The following is a 10,682-nucleotide window of genomic DNA, read 5'->3' on the forward strand; positions in this document are numbered from 1 at the left end:
CAAATAAAATAGTAACTCCTCATTAAGAGGCTGTAAGAAATGCATCTGTGTTTTTAAACCAGAGACCTTGCATTTTCTCATGTTTATATTGGCACATTTCTTCCTTCAAGTGGCCAGGTTGTCCCTTGACTCCTGCCATCCTGTAGAAATGCACTACTCTTCTCATTCACCTGCAAAACCTGTACACTTTTCATAGACAAGACACTCACAGTTCTCACAGGCCCTGCTGTATGACTGAAAGGAGTAACTGAGCTCGGCTGCAGTTCACAACTCCTCTGAAGAGACTACTGTAGCTGCTACCCTGTCTCAAAATCAGGTGTCTAAACAAGCACGAACAGGCTCGTAATACATAGGACTAAAGAAAAAAGGTAAAGAAAGGAGGAAAACGTTTTCACCTGTTATACGGATTGTAAAGCCCCTTTGCTCTTTTAGAAGCCGCTTCAAAATATGCAGTATAAAACAATGTTTTATGAGTATTATTAAAAGATCTTTTCATTTGTTAATTTCTTCATTTTAGCCATTTCATGCCCTGTTGGAGTATGTGCCTTTGTAGCTCTGCTGAGAGGCACAGAATATCTATCCAATACAATTCAGACATCTTCAAAGTACTCCACCTGTGGTTAACTGAGTAGTGGAACTGATTCTTCTGGTGGTGGCAGACTCAATACTAGGGATACGTCTAATTTTTGGTGGGGTAATGTACAGGTAGGTCATTTGGTGCGATAGCATCTGAGTATTAGTTATCATTAGTTGTTCATGGATAATTCATTTACTTGTGTGCAACACTCGTCCCATCCCTCTCTCTTCCTTCCCTGCTCACAACCAACTGCACATGGAGGTATGAAGGAGAGTTTCAGGTCATTAAGCAAGATACCAGTGTCCATGTAAACCTCCACAGAGGATATTACAAAGTTAGCACAGCAAGACGGTAAAATGTCCATGCGTCTATTGTCAAACAGCTGCTTATATTCCAGTCCATTGCAGGGCAGAGACACACATACAGGTGCAATTTTGCAGTGACCAGTTACAGTACATGGGACAGAGTATCTCTGGAAGAAGGTAGAATACCAGTGCCCCCAGGACACCAGCAGCTCAGAGCCGTTCCACTGTCCTGCCTGAATTTTTGTTTGTTTGTTTTTTATTAGGAAAACAAAACAATGAAGTCGTAAAAGTGTCAAAAAAAATCTTCTAGAATGCCAATTTACCATTTTCCCACAGGATGACAAACATTAGACTTTTTTAATCGTGGTAAAATTGGGAATTTGCATTTGTTTTATACAGAAGAGAGCACAATGAACTTTGTGTGGGTGGCATGGTGGTTTGCACCCCTGCCTTACAGGATCAAAATCCTTCGCTCAGCTGTGGATTCAGGCATCTGTCTACAAAGAGTTTGCATGTACATCTCTAGTTTTCTTGGGAAGCTCTAGTTCATCCCTACTTTCTCAACAGTATGCAGGTGAAGTCTGACTGTTACCTTTCCCTCCTTTTTCCATAGGAGGTGGGGACTGAGTTAATTCCCACATTGATTTCGGGATACATTTTGGATTGTTGCAAACCTCATCCACAAGAAAAAAACAACTTCTAACATGGATGCATGCTTTTAGCCTGATCTGAACATGCTTTTACTACTATAGCATGCAAACAAATTCATTATTTCTAGAACCAGAGATGTTGGTTTCTCAACATATTTTGGTGCTGGTATGCAAATTTAAAATGTTTGCAGTTTCTTCTCTATTGTTTGGCTTTCCAGCTTTTATTTAATGATTATGCAGCATAGCAGGATTTACTTACAGTACATTGGGTTAGCCTAATGCATCCCATGCATAATTTCATGCCATATATGTTTTTTAATTAAGTAAAACATTTAAAAGGTCTTAAAGTTACTCACAAAAAGAACTGGATACATTTTGGGCAGCCCAAAAATGTGTTTTGCTGTTTACACAAAACAAGAATAACAGGATGCAGGGTAGGTCTTTGATGTTACTGGGCCGTTCATATAAATGGACATGAACTGTGTATTCCTGAGAAATTATATGTTGCGTAATGACTGGTGGAAAATAAATGATTCTCTTTCTTAAATACAAGACTGTCTGAAGGTTCATGGTATCCCTGACTATCTGACAAATCCAAAGATACCAACAAATATTCAAAATGATAGCGATATTCTTCCATATGAGGCTGATAATGTGGAGTTACAGTACCTCATTTTCAGTTCTCTCCTTCAGACGAATCAATTACAGTTTTCCTCTTAGGTTTCTGGGGACAAATACTGTGGGTGATTGCATGGATTTCAGAGGATTTCTTTAGGGTTTTTGAGGAATGAACAATAAATCTGTGTATCTAGAAACAGCACCACGTGTACCAAACCACCATAGCCTTCATAGTAAAATGGATTATAAGTGGATCACTGACAGCTTGTATCGACAGGTATGCATGGATGTGTATTGAAGTGTACTCTCTTTGTTAACTGTAGAGAGAGATTTTTACAAAACATTTTCCTTCTACTCATTTTCTAACATCTTTATCCAATACACGGTCATGGGGGAGCTGGAGACACACACTCACACCAGGTCCAGTTTTCCTAGAAGCCAATAAACTTACCAGTACAGTGTGTCTTTGGACCGTGGGAGGATAATGGAGCACCTGGGGGTACCCTACACGAACACAGGAACAACAGACAAACTCCTTCAGGATGATAATAATAATCCTTTTGTTTATATAGCGCTTTTCTGGATACTCCACACAAAGCACTTTACAGGTAATGAGGACTCCCTTCCACCACCAATGTGCAGCCCCACCTGGATGATGCAACGGCAACTACAGTGCGCCAGAACGCTCCCCACACACTAGCTCTCAGTGGGCAGGAGAACAGAGTGATGAAGCCAGTTCAGAGATCGGGGTTATTAGCAGTCCAGGATTAGTACAGGCAAATGGGAAATTTGGCCAGGAATCCGGGGCAGCAACACTCCTCCTCTTTCAGGAAATGCCCTGACCACAAAGAGTGAAGATCTTGATTTTACAACTCATCTGAAGGACAGTACCATTTTTACACTATAGTGTCCCTATCACTATAATGGGGCATTATGACCCTTACAGGCTGCAGGATGAGCACCTCCTACTGGTCCCACTAAAACCTTTGCCAGCAGCAATCTTTGCTTTTCCAGCAGGTTCTGGCCAGGCTCACACATGCTCAGCTTCAGTGGGTTGCCAGATGAGTTGCAGGGTAATATGGCGGCTGACTTAAATAGGTTTAGATAGCACCTCAGGAACTGAACCCAGGATCCAGCGCTGTGAAGCTGCATTGCTAACTACTATAACACCGTGCCAACCACAAAACTGTCTATATTCATTTTTATAAGGAGAAAAGATTTTTTTCACCTGTACAGAGTGGGACTTTAGTTGCAAGAATCACAAAACGTAGGTAGCAGAATCTTTATTAAGGAATAATAACAATGTTTGCAACATTTTTTTGTGTATGGATGATATTTTCTGTGTTGAGGATCCCCTCAATATCAGAGACATCATATTTAAAAAGGCAAGTGCAGTTAAAGCACTTTTGTCAGGAGATTACATTGAGAAATAAAGTTGCTTCAGTTGCAACACATGTTTATAACCTTCATATAATTGTGTATACTGTATGCATCACAAAGTTTCAATAATTTTCAGGTCTATTAAAAAAGCAAATGTTATGGGAGTTATTTTTATTCTATTGATTTGAGATGTTTAGACTCCAATTGTTGTTACTTGAAGGTTAACTTCTAAAAATGCCCCCCCAAAATGGTGTAGTTCTCCAAATCTCATTAATCATTAAGACCCTAATACTGCTTTCAGGAAACCCATATTTGGTCAATGGTTCAGTTTCCGTTAGAAGGTCAGAGTGTTGCTTATTGAGCCACCTGATCTTTACAGAGAGCTCCTATTTTTACTGTGTAATTATGTAAGACCGCACAGTGGCCTTTTCTATCCCACGAAAAAGAGGTGGTTTCATTTATTCTCAGAAAACTGTCAAAGAAAGCTAGACTGGGAAATGTAGAAAACTTCTTACACTGACATATTTAGCTCTAAAGAAACAGTCTTGGTTGCAGAATGTCTGTGAAAGCAAGGGATGCTCGTCTTATAGAAATAATTACAAAGCGAGCTTCATCTCATCCTACAATTTATCTTACTGGCCAGGGACGTCATGATGTGGTTTTTCGAAAAGGATGTGGCCTTCACATATAGAAGGCAACAGCATATACTGTACTATGACTGCATGGTCATCTGAAACAAGGATTTCTGTGTGCTTTATTAATAGTTGACCACAGACAATTAATTATTAATTATTAATATGCTTATGGCATTGACATAAATAACAGAGAAATGTATTATATGCAATTTTTTAAATTATATTTTACCAGACTTTTGGCCCTTGAAGACACCTTTTTCACCATCTGTGAAAATACAAAACGAGAACACATCTGAATCGTTAAGGCACAGGAGATACACATACCAGAATTCAGAAGTTCCTGAAAAGCAGAGGTTTCTGTTACAATACCTCCTGAATTCCCATTCCCTTCACAGATGTACTCATGAACTCTGTCCATCCAGCCATAACACATTAAACAATTGGATTGCTGTGCCTTATTTGGACACAATGTACACACACCTGCCATAGATATATGAGATTATGAAGCTTACAAACGTGCTACGTGAAGTTTACATTTCAGTATTTTCACTTTTTAGCCTTTCCATGGAATTCCAGCATGTTGAAGTGCTATAATCAATTCCCTGAGAAGAAATGCTTTCTTTTTGCGGATTTTAGCACTCTTTCACTTATATATGCTGTAATACGTTTTCAGTACACACTGTGTGAAGTTTAATTATCTGAACATTTTTAAGATCCATTCCAATTAAACAGAGCAGTACATGGGAAAGAGCATTCATTTATTTTATCTGAATCCAAGCTATCAAGATTTTTAGGATTAACTGCTAAATGGTCATCAATTAAAAACTTTTGTATTATTGTTTGTGCTCAATACCCAAATTGTGTGCTTTCAAGTTTTCCAAGGGAATACAACACGAGGGTATGATATTATGTTGTTGGTGTATGTGTTTTGATTAGTTGTGATGTTATCTAATGTTAATTAAAGCACTGTTAACAAATTCTATGTCTGTGGTGGGGCAGTTTAAAAGCATAAGTGACTGAAGAATTGACTCGATTTGAGGAAATAAATATGACGTGAGAGGCTGAATAATGTATTCATTACACATTAGAACTGGAGTTAAACTATCACAGATGTTTCTTTTTTAATCGTGTCTGTTTCTCTGTGGCTTGTGTAGGCAGTGTGGTGAAACCACATGGAGAAACCCTAAACCCAGCAATGCAAGATGTTCCAGCACTTGGCAAAAAGCAAAAAACGTACAACCCTTCAAACTGTTAGTAAACATTGCAGTTGACCTGTAGACACTGTATTTGAAGTCCTTTTTACACACCAAAGGAAGCAGGAATACTTTAAAAAAAAACATATTGAACCACTTGCAAGTCAAGCTACTGTATAATGTTTACTAAATTATTCTTCCTCAATGACATAAAAATGAGAACATTTTCTATAGTGGGATTTCTATACCATATATTAGAACTTAGTTATCCAGTTATCAACCATTTAAATGTGTTAAACTTAAAAATGACAGTGATAGAGCTGGAGATTATTTTTAAGATCACATAGGAGAATTTCTGTGACCAAAAATAGCATTGTTACCTTATAGTTTGTCTGATCAGATCTTATATCTAAGATCTAAGCAAGACTGGGCCTGGTTAATATAAGGTTGGGAGACCTCTAAAGAAAATTGTATATATACGAACATTTTAAAAATGATATTTTACTAGACTTGTGCCCCTTGAGGACACTTTTATTTCCATCTTTGTGAAAAAAATGAGAACACATCTGATTCACAGATCACTGAAAAATACAGTTTTTTTCATACTGCAATAAGTCCATGCACACCGTCCAACCAGACACATCTCGTTAATCAATTGGATTGTTGCGTCTTATTTGGAAAACCAGGTTGCTGCTGTGTCAGTATGCAGAGCATTTGTTTCAGGACCCCCCTTTCTATATCAGTGCCTCAGAGGTGCCATTCTCTGGATGGGGTGTTAACCCAATGTCCTGACTACTTGGTCATTAAAGATTCGATAGCAATGTTCTTAAGAATACCTGGGGCTAAATTCCACTTTGGGCCACCAGCCTGTCTCCCCAGATCTTTCCTTTATTTCAATCGATGAAGCATTTGCTCACTTTGCCTAATAAGTGCCACAAAATACTTTGGGGATCCTTTGGTATGTAAAGCTATTATTAATAATAACTTTCACACATTTTCTCTTCTCAAAATTTGAGATCATTTTGTTCTTACAGATTGATTAGTTGATTAATTTGCAGGTCTTCTAAGTATCTATAATTTTATAGATACAGTAATTTGTTATTCAAACATCTTAATAAGTAGCAAGAAACCATTTTCTTTTACACAGTTTGATCACTGGAGGTTATGTGGACCAAACAGCAGACATGATTCAGTCTAATTTTCTTTATAAAAACCTCAAAAAACGATTTACTTTTATGAGCTCTTAGAATGTTTTTGGTATTGACCGAATGAGTGTTGAATTAAGAAAATACTTACCCATCTGCTAAATGTTTTAAGCTCATAAAAGCCTTGATGAGGTTCATACTCTAGATATTGACAGTGTGAAGAAAACGTTTCATGAGAAGGACTGATCTCACAAAGCCACCCTATAGAACAGAAATAAATATGTCCTTTTTGTGTGCAGCATAAACCATATTTTATCAATTAGCTATATTTATCATCAATAATTATTTTTTTGAGGATCTCAAAATAGCCTTCCACAGCTGTTGTGGTGATCAAAAGCTGTTCAGGGTTACTTTAATGTTATATATTCTGATAAATATCATTTTTAATCGATGACTGAAAACGAATTCTCATTGAGAGAAAAGTGCTTAAGTGTTCAATTTGCTTTTCTTGAATCTTCAAATAGTTTTAACTGAAGCAGATCGCATAAGTCACAGCTTCTATGAACCTGAAGAAAGGTGAAAAGTTCATTTCTTTGTATCCAGACATGTTGTAGTAGACCCAAATGATGATAAAGCACAGTAACCATAGAGAATCACAGAGGTATAAATTAAAAAAAGAAACAAAACTAACACTCAAGTACATTCAACAGGTGAGTAAGGAAAGTGTGTTTGGAATTCACAAAATAACAGCAAAAGAGACTTAGGCTGGGCGTTCTTCATATTAAAATGTTGAAGTGCAACAAATACCTAAATAAATTGTTAATTATGGACGGATTTTCATGAACCAAAAAGGTGTAGTACCATTTAAAAGAAATGTTCTCTTCATGATGTTGCAGCTTCACAATCTGCAGTTTTTACCTCCTGGATTAAAGAAACCCCATGGCTGTCTCACCTCTTCTGACAGTCACAGCCACCCATTGCCTTTTTAAGGATTCCAGGATTAAAAAGAAGCGGTTTATTCAAAGAGATTATGAAATCATGTGAATGTTAAGTGAACCATTATTCAGATCAAATATTTTTAGTGTGCCTTCACAACAACAGGACCACTGTCTGTGGTATCTGATTATGTGGAATTGTTTTAATAGTTTATCTTACAAATTAATAAAACTAGGCACTCATGTTTAGAAATACAGTAATTACAGTACAGTCAAGTATGTGATTTAGTAATTTACAATAATGTCCCTGAAGTAAGAGATTAAATCTGATAAAATTGTACAAACAACAAAAACGAAATAGAAAAACATACATTCAAAACTTGCTTGGGCAGTCATTAACCAAAGGAAATTGCAGAAAGGATAAAAAAAAGTGTGATTGTGTATACACACCTACAATACTAAGACAATATTAAATATTTTTTGCAATTACATAACTGTTAATGTAAATTATTTTCTCAAAACTCTTTCAGTGAGTTAATTCCGAATGCAGAGACCTGAAAGGCATTTTTGACTTCATTACATCTGTTATGGACTATTCAATAAAATCCAGTTAATGTATCTGTTACTTAATAATGATGATATACTTTCCCTCATTTTCTACACTTCCCCTTGACTTTTCATTCAACTATATCTTTAAAGAATTTCACAATTAAACCCAAGAAAAGCTTTATTTCAAAATCCTGCTTTTTCAGCAAAGAAGAATATTACAATTGACATAAAAATAAATATTGGTCTTACTTTTTAACTGTGTTTTATACTGGAGTTCCCCTTAAACATCGTAGATTGGCCCCATAATTTCTTCTAATTCGGTGTTTGGCAGTCTCACTCTCCTATTTTCCTTAATTATAAACACCTTGAAGTTAATTGCCCTTTACCTTTTCCAGAGTGATGAAGGTATTCACTCTCTAGCAGATGATTTTAATGAGTATGATCTTTGCTCTTTCAGCGACTTACAATGTTTACAAGATCCTACTGTAGCTGCCTGCAGTTTCTTAAGATGAGCCTTTGTTCTACAATACGTGGCTGTGACCCCCCCTGGGGAGATGAGCGGTATCTTCCCCCTGAAGCGTACAGTAGCATGCTGAATTTCAGGGGCAAAAATGAAGGACTGCCTTCCTCTCTTTCTGCTCCTCCATTATAAGGGAAATTTAAACATCTGGCAGATGTTTCCTGGGATTTCCTGGGACAATGTTTGGTCTCATATACAGTAGATCTGATTTCTAAACAGCCTGCCCATTGAATGATCCACTGAACTTTTCGTCAAAGAGTGTGCTTGACCCCTTGTACAAAATATCATATTAAACAAGTCCCAAGTCTAGTGTGTGTGCTCTGTCTGTCTGGGGAACATTCCCTACTCTCACCTAGCTCTCTTGCTAAAGAATGATTCTTGGCCTCTCACAGTAGTAGTCCTGAGAGCCCTTAAGATTTCCTCTCCTGGCATATTTGGAACCTGTCCTGTTGTGATACTGTAGAGCTTTATATGCTAAAATAAGATAGAAAAGAAAAAAATGAAATAGTAATACTGTATGTGTTATACATTAAAGTTTGGAATCGCTGCCAAGAAATAAACAATATTTGTTTCCTCCCCCAATATTCTGTGGGTGGTAAAACACAAAATTCAGGCATTTTGTCCTTTAGTAGTTGAAATCATATTTAATTGCAACGCTGTTTATCAATTTCAATAGGAATTTGAAAAAATAAATAAAAAATGGTGGTAAGTGTAGTAATGCCAGCAATAACTGTCTGTTTAAATAAATTATGGTTTAGTTGCTCAGTTGGTGTAGCAAACAAGCAGAAATTAGCAAAACAATAACAAAGTAAAAAAAGAATGATCAAAAAAATCCTATGGACAAACTAGCTAGTTTCTGCTGTCTGCCTATGTAATCTATTACAGGAACTTTGTGATAGAAATAACTACAGTACTTCAGCTTTTATCAGTCCACTTGCAGTTGAAGGAGCCTCCCGTTTTTTTTTTCCATTCACTTCTATGTTCAACTATTTCCATCCAAATTGTTAAATGAAAGGTATTTTTTCGTAGTTTTATTTCTGAGCCTTGGACTTTTCCCATTAACTTTGATTTGTCTTGCGGTGCGTCTGGTCTTTGGACAATTTACTCTTGCAGTTATGTCGCATGCTCTTGCCTGTGTTCTCACTTAATCACGTATTTTTCTCTTCATCCAAGCAAATATCTTTTTGGGGTGTCTGCTGCTTCTGCAGCACATTCTTGCTTTCAGATCATTCGACGCTTGAATGGGTTTGTTTAAACAGGCAACACTTGTCACGTCACGTTGTTTGAGCTTCTTCCACTGTTGAAGCACATTAGACCATTTTACTATGGAAAGCTGGATTTCAATTGATGATATCAATTGACATACTATATATATGTATATACAGTAGTATGTTGAGCCATTAGTTGACCCATTCTTTTGTCGGAAGGCTATAATCTTTTTCTTTAAGTTCATTTTCAGACTTTCTGGGTTTAGTACAAACAGCATACTGTATACACAGCTTTCTATTCTGTATATTTCTTTTCAAGGTATTCAGTTACTTTCAACATTGAGGAAAAAAAAACGCAAGACAAAAGGCACCAAGTGTCATTTCTTATCTGTATCAGTAGTTACTATGCCCCCTTGTGACTAATTTGGAGAAATGCTTAGAAAGTGAACCAAAAAAGAGCAGTATTTAATGTACTTCATGATTAAACAAATATTACATTTGTTATTTTCTTGTCTTCAGAATTTGCTAAGAAATGTTTTTTGGTTCACAATGTTTCAGGTTGCAGTATCTGCCCACCTTTAGGTGTGATAGCTATGATTCTGAGAGGAGCACATTGTTTGACTCAAAGCATTAAAAAAGTTTCTCATCTCAAACACACTTAATAAGCAACAGAGATGAATCCCTAGAAAGTAAAAAGAAGAAAACATTTGGAGAAAGAGGAAGAGTGCAGGAATTTGAAGCAAAGTAGAGCGAATTAAAGAGCATGCGAGAAAGGGGGACTCCAGACCAGAAAGCGTGTCGAAAAGAATTAATATCTGGGTCACAAGCTCCAGGAGAAGTGTGAGAAATGCGGCGAGCCAAAATTTGTAAATGGACAGAGAGGTTTCAAAGCATCGTTTAACCAAAATTGTCTTCCCATTGAGAATGACGTCATACTGTATTTTCCAAAATACAAGAGGTCAAAACA

The sequence above is a fragment of the Lepisosteus platostomus genome, chromosome 1 (assembly GCF_059453375.1).
Source record: "Lepisosteus platostomus isolate fLepPlt1 chromosome 1, fLepPlt1.hap1, whole genome shotgun sequence".
NCBI lineage: Eukaryota > Metazoa > Chordata > Actinopteri > Semionotiformes > Lepisosteidae > Lepisosteus > Lepisosteus platostomus.